Here is a 16542-nt window from a genome sequence, read left to right as displayed (position 1 = left end):
CTTCTTTAGTTAAGTTAATTCCTAGGTATTTTATATTTTGTGGGGCTATTACAAATGGAGTTGCTTTCCTACTTTCAGCCACACTTTTCTCATTGTTGGCATACAGAAAAGCCTTTGATTTTTGGGGGTTAATTTTATAACCTGCTACTTTGCCAAAGTTTTGAATCAGCTTGAGTAATTTGGGAGTGGAGTCTATGGGATTCTTTAAATACAAGATCATGTCATCTGCAAAGAGGGAGAGTTTTATTTCTTCTTTCCCTATTTGGATCCTCTTTATGTCTGCATCTTGTCTTATTGCTGTAGCTAGGCATTCTAATACTAGATTGAAGAGAAGTGGAGAGAGTGGGCATCCTTGTCTTGTTCCTGAGTTAAGAGGAAATGGCTTTAGTTTTTCACCATTGAGTATAATGCTGGCTGTAGGTTTGTCATATACAGCCTTTATTGTATTGAGGAATGTTCCATGGATTCCTAATTTTTCCAAAACCTTCATCAGGAAGGGGTGTTGGATCTTGTCGAATGCTTTTTCTGCGTCTATTGAGATAACCATGTGGTTCTTATTCTTGCTCCTGTTGATGTGATGAATAATATTAATTGATTTGCGTATATTGAACCAGCTTTGCATCCCTGAAATGAATCCTGTTTGATCATGGTGTATGATTTTTTGGATGAATTGTTGAAGTCGGTTTACCAAAATTTGTTGAGAAGTTTTGCATCAATGTTCATCAAAGAAATGGGTCTATAGTTCTCTTTCTTTGATGAGTCCCTGCCTGGTTTTGGGATGAGGGTTATGATGGCTTCATAGAATGTGTTCGGTAGTGAGCTTTCTCTTTCAATTTCATTGAAGAGTTGGAGGAGAATTGGTGTGAGCTCTGCTTTGAAGGCCTTGTAAAATTCCGCTGTAAAACCATCTGGTCCTGGACTTTTCTTAGCTGGGAGGTCTCTTATTGCTGTTTCTATTTCAATGCTTGATATGGGCTTGTTAAGATAGTTTAACTCTTCTTGGTTTAGTTTTGGCATATCAATATTTGCTAGGAAGAGGTCCATTTCTGTCAAGTTCTCAAACTTATTAGCAAAAGTTTTGAGAAGTATTCCCTTATAATGTTCTGAATCTTGCTTGTTTCCGTCGTGATGCTTCCAATCTCATCTCTGAGTTTATTAATTTGGGTGTGTTCTCTTCTTTTTCTGGTAAGATTTGCTAAGGGTCTGTCAATTTTGTTAAGTTTTTCGAAGAACCAACTCTTTGTTTTGTTGATTCTTTCTATAGATTTTTTGGATTCTAATTCATTTAATTCTGATTTAATTTTGATTATTTCTTTCTGTCTACTGGATTGGGGTTTATCTTGCTGCTCTTTTTCAAGGAGGTTTAGATGTGTCATTAAATTGTTAGTTTCAGATCTCTCCAATTTGTTGATGTAGGAGTTCAGAGCTATAAAATTGCCTCTGAGTACTGCCTTTGCTGTGTCCCAGAGGAGCTGGTATTTTGTGTGTTCATTTTTGTTGAATAGCATGAACATTTGAATTTCCTTTCTAATCTCTTCCATGACCCACTCATGATTCAGCAGTGTGTTGTTCAGCCTCCATGTGATACCGGACTTTCTTTGGTGGCTTTTGGTGTTGAGTTCTAATTTTATTCCCTTGTGGTCAGAGAGAATGCAAGGTATAACTTCAATGTTTCTGAATTTAGACAAGTTTGCTTTGTGGCCTAAAATGTGGTCTATTTTAGAAAACGTTCCATGTGCTGCTGAGAAAAACGTGTATTCTGATGCTGCTGGGTGAAATGTTCGGTAAATGTCTGTTAAGTCTAGTTGATCTATGCAGCTGTTTAGATCTCCGGTTTCTCTGTTGAGTTTTTGCCGAGTTGATCTATCTAGTGGGGAGAGTGGTGTGATAAAATCCCCAACAATTAATGTCTTTGGATCTATATGGGATTTGAGGGAAAGTATTGTTTCTTTGATAAATTTGGGTGCTCCATTGTTTGGCGAATAGATATTTAGAATTGTTATATCCTCCTGAAGGAGAGATCCTTTAATTAGTATGTAGCGACCTTCTTTTTCTCTTTTCACGAATTTTAATTTGAAGCAGCAGCTGCTGGCAGGCTCTCAGATGTGTCTGCTTGGCTTCCCCTCTCTTGACTAACTCTCTGTCCTGTGATGGCACACTTGGTGTGATTCTCTGGCTTGGGACTCTTCACTGGAACTCTGAAACTGTTTTCTATGCAAGAGCTTGTTCAGATTCCAGCTTCTCCTCCGCCATCTTCCCGGAACTCCTATGTCCACTATTTCTTAATGAAGCATCAGGATCTCTTCTTGGCCTCAGTTGTGGTTAGCAAGGATGGTAGCATTGCTGTCTTGTGCTTCTGTTGGCCTCTGACCTGTGGTCCCCTAACTTGCCTCATGCTCACTCAGGCTAATGTATTTGAATTTCATTTGATTCTGACTATTTTCTAGGTTCCTTTTGAGGATTTTCTTCTCATTTTTTACTCTCACAAGTTCGTAATTTATATCTTCAAAACTTTTCTTCACGTCAATAATTCTCTGGTTTCTCCAGTGTGCTCTTCTATTTGCTTTTAACCTCTTAGTGGGTTTTGTTTGGCACATATTGGAGATTCAGTATTTTATAACCTGTGTTTTGAGATAGAAGTGTGTAAATTTTTTGTTTGCCACATTTCTTCTTAAGTTTATAGGGCTGTTTTTAAATTGAACACAGTTGGAATTCAGAGCCACAAGCTCCTTTGCATGTTTCTCCAGAGATACGAACACATTTTCAGGTGTTAATGGGATTACATAACCTGTCCTTTTGAATCTTTCTCCCCCTTGGACATTCCTTTTTCCAATGTCCATTTTGCTTGCCATAAGCACACTGATCTAGTCCTAGAGGTTCCCTACTGGCATTTGCAAATGAATTGTACTGTCTTTGCCAAGGTTTCTTGATCCCTATTCTGGTGCTCCTAACAAAACTCAAACCCCCTTCTTACTCTTTTTTTTTCCAGGGTACCTCTGTTATCAAACACCCACTGGGCAACCACTTTCAACTCAAAATACACCTTTCCCTCAAAACCTTATAACTTTTGAAGCTTTCTTCTAAGATATGGGGCTGACTAACAAAGGCCATATTTAGGGCTCTTTGATTCTCCAGGGCTTCAAGATCTATAGGCCCGTAGGTCCTATAGGCTTCTGGGAGAAGTTTCACAAAAGCATTAGGGTACTCACTGGGGAACTCTCCCATCTCACTCACCTTTCTGGCTTTCTAGCCTCTGCGGTATCCCTGCTAACCAAACCTGGCAATAATTGATAAGCACCTCCATACCTCAATTGCTGTTAGTCTCAGCTTGGATAAGTCTGGGGAAAGACTTGATCCAAATGGTCTGGTTCAATAGTGGAGCTACTATCCGGTCCAGGGACCACATTCAATTTACCGAGCAGGGTTCACTCCCTTTTCTACCAGGTGAAAAGCATCTGTAAAGTTTGCTGACACTCATCGCAGTTGTGCTTGTGTGTGAAAATTACTGTCTGTAATGAGGTAATGAGCCCTGGTTATTTTTTTTCTGAAAAGGATGGATTTTGCTGTTTCCAGTAATACAGGTCACTAGTTGTAAAGAGACCATATATTAAAAGGGGGGCCTTCCCACCATCTCCTCCCTCTTCCTGTCTCAAGGGTAATAAGGGTAACATACCACACTGTACCACCTCAGGATGGTACAAGTAACCAATTTTGGCATGGGAGGACGTAACATTAGAGGTGCTGATGGCAAAGAATAGGAGAAAGAGTACATCAGTGCATCTTCCTCTGAGGGATTCTGTAACTCTGGGGGAGAATATTTTTTGGATATGACAAATTTAGGCCTTGTTCTCCCATCCTGATAAAAGGAGTAAACAGAAGTGCATACAGGACACAGATAGAACTATCAGCATGCACACACAGAACAATAGCCACAGACACTTAATCTACATGCCCCAAACCTCTCAATATTGACCTCTATAGTAGGTCCCAGATGACAGAGAGGACATTCCAAATTGCCTCTTGAGGAGGTCGCAGATGATCTCTGGAGGATGTCATATATGTCCTCCCTAGGAAGCCCTAGATGACCACTCATGGATGTTCCAAATGGCTTCCCAAGGAAGTGTCAGATGACCTCCAAAGGAGGTTCCAGATGTCCTCTCAATAAGGTTGACATTACCTCATGAGTAGCTCCCAGATGGCCACTCAAGGAGGCCACATATGAACTCCAGAGGAGGTTCCAGATAACCCGCTTGAGAAAGCCACAGATGACCTCCAGAGAAGGTCCTATAGGTCTTCTCAAGGTAGTCCCAGATGATGTCCGAAGACAGTCATAGATTTCTTATCAAGGTAAACTGAAATGACCTTCAAAAGAAGCTCCAGATGACCTCAGGTGGTTGTCCTAGATTGCCTCTTAAGGAAGCCCCAACACAGATGCCCCTCAGTAGATGAATGGATCAAGAAAATGTGGTTTATATACACAATGGAATTCTATGCCTCCATCAAAAAGAATGACTTTGCCCCATTTGTTAGGAAATGCAAAGACTTGGAAAAAATTATATTAAGTGAAGTAAGCCAGGCCCAAAGAAACTTATGTCTGTGGTTTCCCTTATTTCCAAATCACTACTTTTACAGGGGTCTCAGATGACCTCCTGAGGAAGCCCCAAATGACCTCTGGAGAAAGTCCAAGATGGCCCCGGGAGAAGGCTCCAGATGACCTCCAGGGTAGGTCTCAGATGGCTTCTCAATGAAGTTGCAGATGTATTCTTGATGAGGTTTCAGATGGCTTCCCAAGGACGGCCTACATGACCTCTCAAGGAGGTTCCAGATGGTTCCCCAAAGAAGCTCTGCATGACCTCTCAAGGAGTTCCCAGATGGCTTCCCAAGGAAGCAGCAGATGACCTCCAGAGGGGATCCCCAAAACAGGCTGGCAAGCTTGCCCAGACACACCCCTAGAGGCCCCTAAATGACTTTTGTCCATGATTCTCCTCCAGAGACAAACACTCGAGGTAGACTCTCAACCCTGAGGGCTGACACTCTCACCTATGGGGATTTTTCCCTGAGGCCAAGGCCTGATGCCATCCAAATGGATTATCTCGACGGGGGTCTCCAAAAATTAAGACCTCTATAGTTCAAGAGAATCCATAGAGACACATTTAATATAATAAATGTTCTCCAAACTACCAACCCCCAAAATTATGATATCCAAAACTCCAAATATCAAAGGGCAAGCTTTTTTTTCCCCTTCCTTTTGTCTCTTCACTACAGAACTATACTTCCTTCGAGGTCTTTCCCTTTTTCCCTTCTACCGGTTTCTTCTTCTCTTCAGGCCTCTTCACTCTCCAGAGGCCTGAACTGCTTTGACTGGGTCGTCAGTTGCCATCCTTTACCTCCTGACCTCCCTCAACTTCCTCTCCTCCCAGGACTTTCTCCTTCTGCTATCACACCACTTCCTTCCTTACAGGACTTTCCCCTTTTTTCTCTCTCCTTTTATTGCTCTGAACCAGCAGCCTATATAAAGTCTGTACCCCTTCTCTACTCCAACTGCCTAACAGTTTTCAACTGTCAAATCCCAAACTGCCCACAGCCAAAACACTTCTTCACAGCTCAGCACGTGATGATTAATGCCCCAGCCCCTCCCACAGAATGCCTCACCATCTGGCCAGGAGATGGGGCCACACTGATTATCCAAGCCTGTAGATTATCAGGGCCCTGCTGATTATTACAGTATCCTCCTTGTGAACTAGTAGCAATTGAAATTGGAAATTTGATTGTGATATTACAAACTCGTTGTGACATCACAAACACATTTTGACATCATCACCACTACGACATCACAAACCCATGGTGACAACATTGTCATTGTGACATCATGATTCCATTGTGACATCTCAAATCTATTATGACCTATTAGCTCCTTTGAAAAATCACATGCCCTTTTCAACATCAGTCCCTTTGTGTACCCATATCCTTGTTGTTAACTAATGACAATTGAAAGCAGACATGCCATAACATCAAAAAGTATTTGTGACATCCTCAACAGTGTGACATCACATTTTCATTATAAGCGCATCATCTCATTGTGACATAACCAAACTCAATGACATAATCGTATTATGACAACAATTCTCATTTTGACATCATAGACACATTGTGAATGCCTATTCTGTGATTTCATTGTATTTCATATGTGGCATGAGAGTTGCTATCAGAAACACATTTTTGCGCCTAAATAACCATTTTGACATCATAATCACTTTGTGCCATCACAGTGCCATTGTGATATCACTAGCACAATGTGACATCACAAACATCTCCTCTCCTCATAACATTTGTGACATGCTGACATTGTGATATCAGACCTTTTTGCCCTCATAATTTGTTTTCAACCTCATATTTCATGTATGACATTAGATACTAGAAATCCACTGTGACATCATGACCATTGTGCCATCACACTGACAGATATAATGAACATCGTGTCACATTGTGGCATCACAAAAGGTTTTGATGTCACAATTGATGATGACCTACAGGTAAGGGGTCACAGTAGGTCTACGATGTCACAGTTGGTTGGTGATATCCAAATGGCATAAAGGATCTCATTTATCATGAAATCACAGAGAATATGAGTTCCAAAACAGACTGTGCTATCTCCAAAGGCATGTGTTGTCACAAATGTGATGAAGTCCTAAGAAGATTGTAATGTCACAATGTGACACAATATTTATGATGTCTGTCAGTATGATGTCACAATGATCATGATGTCACAGTGGATTTCTAATATCACATATCATAACTGAAATATTATAAGGTTGAAAATAGATTACGAACTCATAAAGGGCCTAAGACATCACAATTGCAGCACATCACAAGACATGAGGACAGGACAAGTTTGTGATGTCAGTGTGTTAGTGATACCACCATGGAACTGTGATATAACAAAGTGATTATGATGCCACATATTTATGAGATCACAATGGTTTCCTGATATCAACCCACAGGCCACATCATTTGAAATAGAATGAAATAGAATAGACATTTACAATGTATCAATGACATCACAATGACAATATAATGTCATAATGCTATAAGGTCATTTTAAATTGGTGATGTTGCAAGGAGATAATGGTGTCATAATGAATATATCTTCTCACTCTGATGATGGGGTAACAAAGGTTTGTGATGTTACAATGGCATATATGAATACAATTGTCATGTATTCACAATGAGGATATGGGTACACAAAGGGACTGTAATGTCACAAATGTCATGTGTGTTTTCAAAGCTACTTAGGGGCCATGATAGCTTCATGATACACAGTTGTGATGAGTTCACAATAGGTTTTTGATGTCATGATGATTTGTAATTCTAAAACTCATGTCCAATTTCAATTGCTATTTCACAATGTGCATACAAGTTCACAGAAGGAGCTTGAAGTCCTAATGAAATACAATGAAATCACAGAAAAGGCATTCATAATGTGTCTATGATGTCACATGACAATGTGAAGTTATAATTCTATCATATTATTTTAGTTTTGTGATTTCAGAATGAGCAGATGGTGTCAAAACTACAATGTGATGTCACAATTGTGATGATCTCACAAACTTTTTGATGTTAAAATGTCATGTCTGATTCTCAATTGTCAATATTTCATGGTGGGGATTGAGGTACAAAAAGGGACTATGATGTCACAAACCTATGTATTTTTTTCAAAAGTTATAAGAGGTCATAATAGTTTTGGGATGTCACAATGTGATCCTGGTGTCAAAAACAGCAATGTGATGTCACAATGGGTTTGTGATGTCACAGTATTGGTGAGGTCACAATGGGTTAGTTATATCATGAGTTTGTAATATCACAAATTTGTCCAATTTCAATTTCTCTTAGTTCACCATGATACACTTAATAACCAGCAGTGCCCCTATCATCCATGGGAACAGATAGTCATCAAGGCCTCCTGGTCTGGACCACCGGAGAGGGGGGTGCATGCAGCTAAAGGGGCAGCACATGCTGCTGAAGGAGATAGGTTGTCAAGCCCCACATGGTGAGATGCCATGAAGTGATTGGGCACGGACATTTGGGAAGTGATGATTGAAAACTGTTATGCAGGAAACATACTGCAGTGGGGGAAGGTACAGCCTATACATGGGTGGCATGTTCAGAGCAACAGAAGGGGAGAGAAAAGGCCTGGAAGGAAAGAAGTGAAGAGACTGCAGGAGGATAAAAACCTGGGAGGAGAGGAAATTGAGGGAGACCAAGAGGTGAAGAACGGCAACTGGCCACCTGGACAAGGCAGGGCAGGCCTGTCAAGAGTAGAACAGCCTGAAGAAAAGAAGGGAATGGTGGAAGGAAAAAAAATGAAAAGACCTGAAAGGTAGGAAAGGTCTGTAGAGAAGGAGGATGAAGAGAAAGAAAAAAACCTTGTCCTTTGAAGTGTGGAGCTTTGGAAATCATTATTTTTGGGGTTGCTTGTTTGCAGACCAGATTACAAATGGTTGGGCTGCTCTCTGGAGGTCTGAGGGTTCATGGTTGAAGCTGTATTTAGCTGTGGGCATCCAGCCCAGGTCAAGGTAGACACTTGTTACAAAATTTATGAGGACAAGAGAGGTTTGTGATATTACATTGCATTAATAATATCACAATGTCAATATGAGGTCACAAAGGGATTGTAATGTCACAATGGTGATGTGGTCACAATGGGTTTCTGAGATCAACCTATATGCCACATTAGAGATATAATGAAATCACAGAATAGGCAATCACATTGTCTCTATGACCTAACAATGAAAATGTGATGTCATAATGCTATGACGTCATTGTCATTTTGAGATGTCACAATGATTTGATGGTATCCTAACAACAATGTGATCTCACTCTGGAGATGATGTGACAAAGTGTTTTTAATGTTACAATGGCATGTCTGATGTCAGTTGTCCTTCGTTCACAATGAGGATATGGTTACCCAAAGGGACTGTGATGTCACAAGTACCATGTGCTTTTTCAAAAGTGCTAAGAGGTCACAACAGGTTTGGGATGTCATAAGGTGACTGAGATATCACTGTGACAATGTGATGTCACAGTGGTGATAAGGTCACACTTGGATAATGGTGTCACAATGAATTTGTAATATCACCATTACATGTCCAATTTCATTCTACTAGATCACAATGAAGATACTAGTTCACATAAGGAGCTAGAAGTCAGAAAGGCCATGAATTTTGTAAAATATTATGAGGAAATAATTGGTTGGTGAAAATGTAATGGTGAAAATCCCATTGGTAATGTGATGTTACCATTACATGAGATAGTATTTTTTTGAAGTCACAAATAGTTTTTGATGCCATACAGGTGATGAGGTCACATAGGTTTGTGATTTCCCAATGAGATGGTGATGTCAAAATCTCATGCCAGATCTCTAATTGACAATGAATATATAAGTTCAGAAGAGTTAATGATGTATCGAAAGGCATATGTTGGCACAAGTGTCATGAGTCGTAACAGGTTTGTGATGTCACAATGTGACTCAGTGGTCATGATATCTGGCAGTGTGATGTCACAGTGGTCATGATGTCACAGTGGATTTCTGATATCACATGCTATACCTGAAGTATTATGAGTTGAACAATTTATGAACTCAGAGAGGCCGAAGAGATCACACTGGAAGCATGTCAAAAATTTATGAGAATAGGACAGTTTGTGATGTCACAGTGGGTTAGTGATATCATAATTGCAATACGGTGTCATCAAGGTATTGTGATATCATAATGGTTATGTGGTCACAATGTATTTCTGATATCAACCCACCTGCCACATTTGAAATAGAATGAAATCAAAGACATCACAATGACCATGTGATATCATAATGCTATGATGTCATTGTTTTATGATGTCATGATGGGCTGATGTTGTCATAATGACAATGTGATATTACACCGGTGATGATGTCACAAAGGTATTGCGATGTTAAAATGGCATGTCTCATCTCAATTGTCATTAGCTCAAAATAAGCGTATGGATACCAAAAGGCCTGTGATTTCGCAAAAGCCATGCTTTCTTTCAAAGCTTCTGAGGTCATAATAGGTTTAGGATGTCACAATGTGATCATAGAGGTACAGTGCCAATGTGATATCCCAATGAGTTTGTGATGTCACCATGGTGCTTAGGTCACAATGGGTTAGTGATGTCTCATCAAGTTCGTAATATAACAATGACATACACAATTTCAATTTCTTCTAATTCACTATGAGGATACTGTAATAACCAGTGGGGCCAGAATTATCTGTGGGAGCTGATAATCATTGTAAATTCTTGGCCTGGCCCACCAGAGAGTGTGGGGAATGCCGCCAAAGGTGAAGTGTCAAGCTTCACATGGTGAGGTGTCATGAAGTGATTGAGCATTGGGCAGTTTGGGAAGTGATGGTTGAAAACTGTTAGGCAGAAGACCCGTTGGAATGAAGAGGGGGTAAACCTATATATAGGTTGCATTTTCAGAGCATTGGAAGGGGAAATAAAAATGGGTGCTACCTGGATGGAATAAAGGGAAAAACCTGAGAAGAGAGGAAGTTGATGGAGAGCAGAAGGTTGGCAAGTGGTCACTGGGGCAGAGTAGGGCAGGCCTGTGGAGAGTGGAGAGGCCTGAAGAAAAGAAGCAAGTGATGGAAAGGATAAAGGGAAAGACCAGGAAGGAAGGACAGCTCTGTAGTGAAGGAGGGAGGAATGGAAAAGTAAAAAGCCTTGCCCATTGAGGTTTGGAGCTTTGGAGATCATAATTTTTTGGTTGGTGGTTTGCAGACCAATTAAAAAGGGTGGGGCTGCCCATTGAAGTTCTGAGGTTTGTTGGTCAAAGATGCTCTTGGACCTGGGTATCCAGTCCAGGATAAGGTAATTACTGTCATCTTTCTATTGTAAATTGTTTTATTATAATAATTGTGACTCGATGGCTTGTCTCATTGTGTTAGGGGTCATAAGTACATGAGTTCACAGAAAAAGCTTGAAATCTCAAAGGCCATGAATTTTCTAAGATGTGATGTCGCCATAATAGGTTTGTAAAAACACAATGGAACAATGATGTCACAACGGCAATACTACAATATAATGTCAAAATAATGATTTGATATCACAATTAGTTGTTGATGCCATTCTCATGATGTGCACAATAAATTTGTGATGTCACAATGGGTTCATGATGTCAGAGTGGCATGGCAGATCTCAATTGTCATTAATTGGCAATGAATATATGAGTTCAAAAAGGGACTGTAATGTCTCCAAAAGCATGCGTTGTCACAAATGTGATGCTGTTCTAACAATTTTGTGATGTCACAATGTGACACAATATTCATGAAATTTGGCAATATGATGTCACAGGGGATTTCTGATATCACATGTCATACCAGAAATTTGAGATTGCAAACAGACTATGAACTCATAAAGGGCCTAATATATAACGAGGGCAGCATGGCACAAAACTTATAAGGACAGGACTGGTTTGTGATGGCACAGCAGGTTAATGATATCACAATGGCAATGTTATGTCACAATGTATTGTGATATCACAATGGTTATATTGTCAAAATGGGTTTCTGAAATAGAATGAATTCATACAATAGGCCTTTACACTGTTACGTCTTTGATGTAACAATGTCACTGTGATTTATACTGCTATGATGCCATTGTCGTTTGGTTATGTCACAATGAGCTGATGGTGTCATAATGACAATTTGATGTCACTGCTGATTTATGATGTTACAATGGTTATGAGTTCACATTATATTTCTGATATCAACACACATGTCAAATTTGAAATAGAATGAAATAGCCTTGAACTGGTGGCTCACACCTGTAATACTAGCTACTCAGGAGGTTGAGATCGGAGGATCGCAGTTCAAAGCCAGCTCAGGCAGGAAAGTTCATGAGACTCATCTCCAATAAAAACGACTAGAAAACCAGAAGTGGTGCTGTGGCTCAAGCGATAGAGTGCTCACCTAGAGCAGAAGAGCAGGGACAAAAACCAAGCCCAGAGTTCAAGCCTCACAACCAGAAAAAAAAACAATTAAAAATAGGCATTCACAATCTATCTGTAACATCACAATGACAATGTGATCTCATAATGCTATCTTGTCATTGTACTTTTGTGATGTCAAAAGTAGTTGACGCTGTCATAATGAAAATGTTATGCAACACTGGTGATGCCACAAAGGGTTCATGATATTACAATGGCATGTCTGATACCAATTGGAAGTTCATAATGAGGGTATAGTTACACAAAGGGACTGTGATGCCACAAAGGCCATATGTTTTTTTTCAAAGAGCTAAGAGGTCCTAATAAGTTTGGGATGTCAGAATGTGATAGTGATGTCAAATGGCAATGAAAGTTCTCAATGGGTTTGGATGTCAAATTGGTAATGAAATCAAGTAGTTTTGTGAAGTCACATCTCATAATCACATGTCCAATTTCAGTTGCTACTATTTCACAATGAGGATATGAGTTCACAGAAGAAGACAAGTATAAAAGGCCATGAATTTTCTAAAATGATATGAAGACATACTAGGTCTTAGAAAACACAATGGAACAGTGATATAATAATGGCAATGTGATGTTGCAATATGATATCTTAATAAGGTTTTGATATCACAATTGGTGATGCCACACTAGTGATGTTTACAAGAGGTGTGTGATGTCAAAATGGGTTGGTGATATCAAAATGACACATGTGATCTCAATTGTCATTAACTCACAATGAGTATATGAGCTCATAAAGGGACTGTGGTATCTCCAAAGGCATGCATTGTCACAAAAGTGATGAAGTCCTAACAGGTGTGTGTTGTCAGAATGTGACAAAATGCTCTTAACATCTATCAGTGTGATGTCACTATGGTCTAAATGTCACACTGGATTCGGGTATCACCATTTCATACTTGGATTGGGTATGAGAGGATTGGAATTTCACAGTGGGTTAGTGATATCACTATGGAAATGTGGAGTCACAAAGGGATTGTGCTACTACAATGGCTATTAGATCACAATGTGTTTCTACTATAATAGGTTTGTGCTGTCACAATTTTTTTGGGAGGGGGTTTGTAATGTCTTGTGTTTTTTTTTTTTTATTGTGAGAATACCGTACAGAGAAGTTACAATTACATGGGCAAGATAACGAGTAAATTTCTTATCAAGCATTATTGCCTCCTCGTTGTTTCTCCTTCCCAACTCTTCCCATACTCCTCCCCTATCCCCACCCAATCCTCCTCACACACCCCCACCAAAGTTTTTAAGTTTGTTTTTCGACAAAACGACTTGTACATCTCATTGTTGTAATGGGTCCTCCTGTATCCCTAGTTAAAAGATTTGTTATTTTTTCCCCTCCCCTCCACAAACTCTACCAACATCAAATACAGTGAAAGTATGGGTTACACTGTGGGGGAGGGACATAAAAGCAACATAGAAATCATCTTGTAAATATGATAGAAAAATTGCATGAAAGGAAAAAAACCAAAAAAATTGAATATTTATCTTAGGGTTCATTCCAGTAACATCAACTTATCTGACCTTTTCTGCTTGACTCGGACATATACTAGTTATTGCAAATAAGGGAAACCATGGGACCTATGTTTCTTTGGGCCTGGCTTACTTCACTTAATATAATTTTTTCCAAGTCTTTCTATGTCCTAACAAATGGGGCAATGACAATGTCATTCTTTCTGATGGAGGCAAAGAATTCCATTGTGTATACATAACACATTTTCCTGATCCATTCATCTACTGAGGGGCATCTGGGTTGGTTCCATATCTTAGATATGGTAAATAATGCTGCAATAATCATAGTCGTGCTGGTAGCTTTAGTGTGGTCTTGTTTGTGTCACAACTGGCTGGAAATGTCACAATGGCATGCTGGATCTCAAATGTCATTAATTCACAATGAAGATACGAGTTCACAAAGGGACTGTGTTTGCTCCAATGTCACGTTTTGGCACAAATGTGATGAAGTCCTAACAGATTTGTGAGTTCACAATGTGACACCATGGTCTTGATGTCTATCAATATGATGTCACAATGGTCATGATGTCAGTCAATTTCTGATAGATATCATATGTCATACCTGAATTATTATGAGATTGAAAACAGATTCTAAGCATACTGAAGGACTAAAATATCCTAATGGCTGCATATCACACAAGTTATGACTAAAAACTCATGGTCTTTGGAGCTTAAGATTCTTTCTTTGAAATTGTATCCTCATTGTGAACTAGTAGAAATTAAAATTGGACATGTCATGGTGATATTACAAACTCATGTTGACAACACAAACTCATTGTGACCTCATCACTACTGTGACATCACAACCCCATTGTGACATCACATTGCTGTTGTGCCTTCACAATCACATTGTGACATCACAAATCTATTGTGAGCTCTAAGCACCTTTAAAGAAACACATAACCTCTGTGGCATCACAGACCTTTGTGTAGCCATATCCTCATAGTGAACTAATGAAAATTGTGATCACACATAGTATTGTATCATCACAAATACTTTCTGCAATAATTATGACTGTGAAATCACATTATCATCATAACACCATCATCTCATTGTGACATCACCAAACCCCAATGACACCATACCATTTTTCTCTTTTTTTCTTCTGTGTCTTTTTTATTATAAGTATAGTATACAGAGGGATTACAGTAACATGAGCAAGGTAATGAGTTCATATACTATCAAACATTGCTCTATTGACATCACTTTGTCATTTTGATGTCATAGACCCATTGTGAATGCCTATTCTTTGATTTCATTCTATTTCAAATGTGCCATGTGGGTTTATATCAGGAAACCACTGTGAACACATAAACTTTGTGACATCAAAATCTCTTTGTCCCAGCACATTGCCTTTGTTATATCACTAACACTGTGACATCAAATACCTCTCTTGTCCTCATAACTTTTGTGACATGCTATTGTGATATCTTAGGCCCTTGTGAGTTGAAAATCTGTGTTTGACCTCATATTTCAGATATGACATGAGATATCTAAAATGCAGTGTAACATATTGATATCACACTGCTGGACATCATAACCATTGTGACATTTTGTGACATCTCAGACCTTTCAGTTCTTCACCTTTTTGACTACATATATATTAGTGACATCAGAATCCCTTCCCAAACTCATATACTCATGGTGAGTTAATGACAATTGAGATCCCATATGCCATTGTGACATCACGAACTCCTTGGGACATCTCCAATCTATTACAACCCCTCATCAGTATGGCGTCACCAATTGTGACATCAAAACATTATTATAAAAAGATGTTGAGTCATCACATTGTGTTTGTGAAATCACTGTCCCATTGGGTTTTCTCATAATATGACCCCATACTATGAAGCTTCTTCTATCTCCTGGTATCCTCAGATTGAATTCTAAGTAATTGAAATTAGATATATCATTCTGATATTACAAACAAACTGTGACATCACAAAATCGTTGTGATCTCATCACCACCACGGTGACATCAAAAAATACAATGGAACATCTCATTTCCATTGTGACATTATGAATCACATTGTGCCATTCCACTGAGGACCTCTTACCACCTTTGAAAACACACATGGCCTCTGTGACATCACAGAAACATTTTTGTATCCATATCCTTATGGGGAACTAATGACAGACATACCATTGAAACATAACAAATTCTTTCTGACTTCATCATAATTGTGACATCATGTTGCCATTATGACACCATCAGCTCATTTTGACATGTAAAACTACAATGACATCACAGCATTGTAACATCACATTGTCATTCTGATGTCATACACACATTGTGCTTGCCTATTATGTTTTTCATTCTATTTTTAATGTGGCATGTCGGTTGATATCAGAAACCCATTGTGAGTCCATGACCATTGTGCTATCATGATGCCTTAGTAGCATTACATTGCCATTGTGATGTCACATTGCCAAATTGATGTCACAAAGGGATTTTGATGTGACAATGGTTATGACATCCCAATGAGTTTCTGATAACCCACATGCCACATTTAAAATACAATGATTAGGCATTCATAATGTGACTATGATTTCACAATTACATAATGGCAAATGCTATAATGTCATAAGCTAAAGATGTTATAACAACATTGTGATGTCACACTGATTATGACATCATACAGAGTTTGTAATGTTACAATGGTTATGAGATCACAATGTGTCTATGACAGCAAAATGGCAATGTGATGTCATAATGCTATGATGTCACTGTAGCTTGGTAATGTCACAATGAGCTGATGATGTCATAACAACAGTCAGATTTCACACTCATAATGATGTCACAAAGGGCTTGTGATGTCACAATGGCATGTCAGATCTTAATTGCCATTAATTTATGTAATGTTTGTGAAAGTATGTAATATCGCAATTGCAATATGATGTCAAATTATAATGTCATAATAGTGTTGTTATATCACAATTAGTTGGTGATGCCATAATAGAGATGAGTTCAAAATAGTTTTGTGATGTTGCAGTAGAATGGTGATGTG

This window comes from Dipodomys spectabilis, unplaced genomic scaffold (genome assembly GCF_019054845.1).
Source record: "Dipodomys spectabilis isolate Male_0828 unplaced genomic scaffold, ASM1905484v1 ptg000376l, whole genome shotgun sequence".
Classification (NCBI taxonomy): Eukaryota; Metazoa; Chordata; class Mammalia; order Rodentia; family Heteromyidae; genus Dipodomys; species Dipodomys spectabilis.
Note: the sequence above shows the minus strand (reverse complement) of the source record.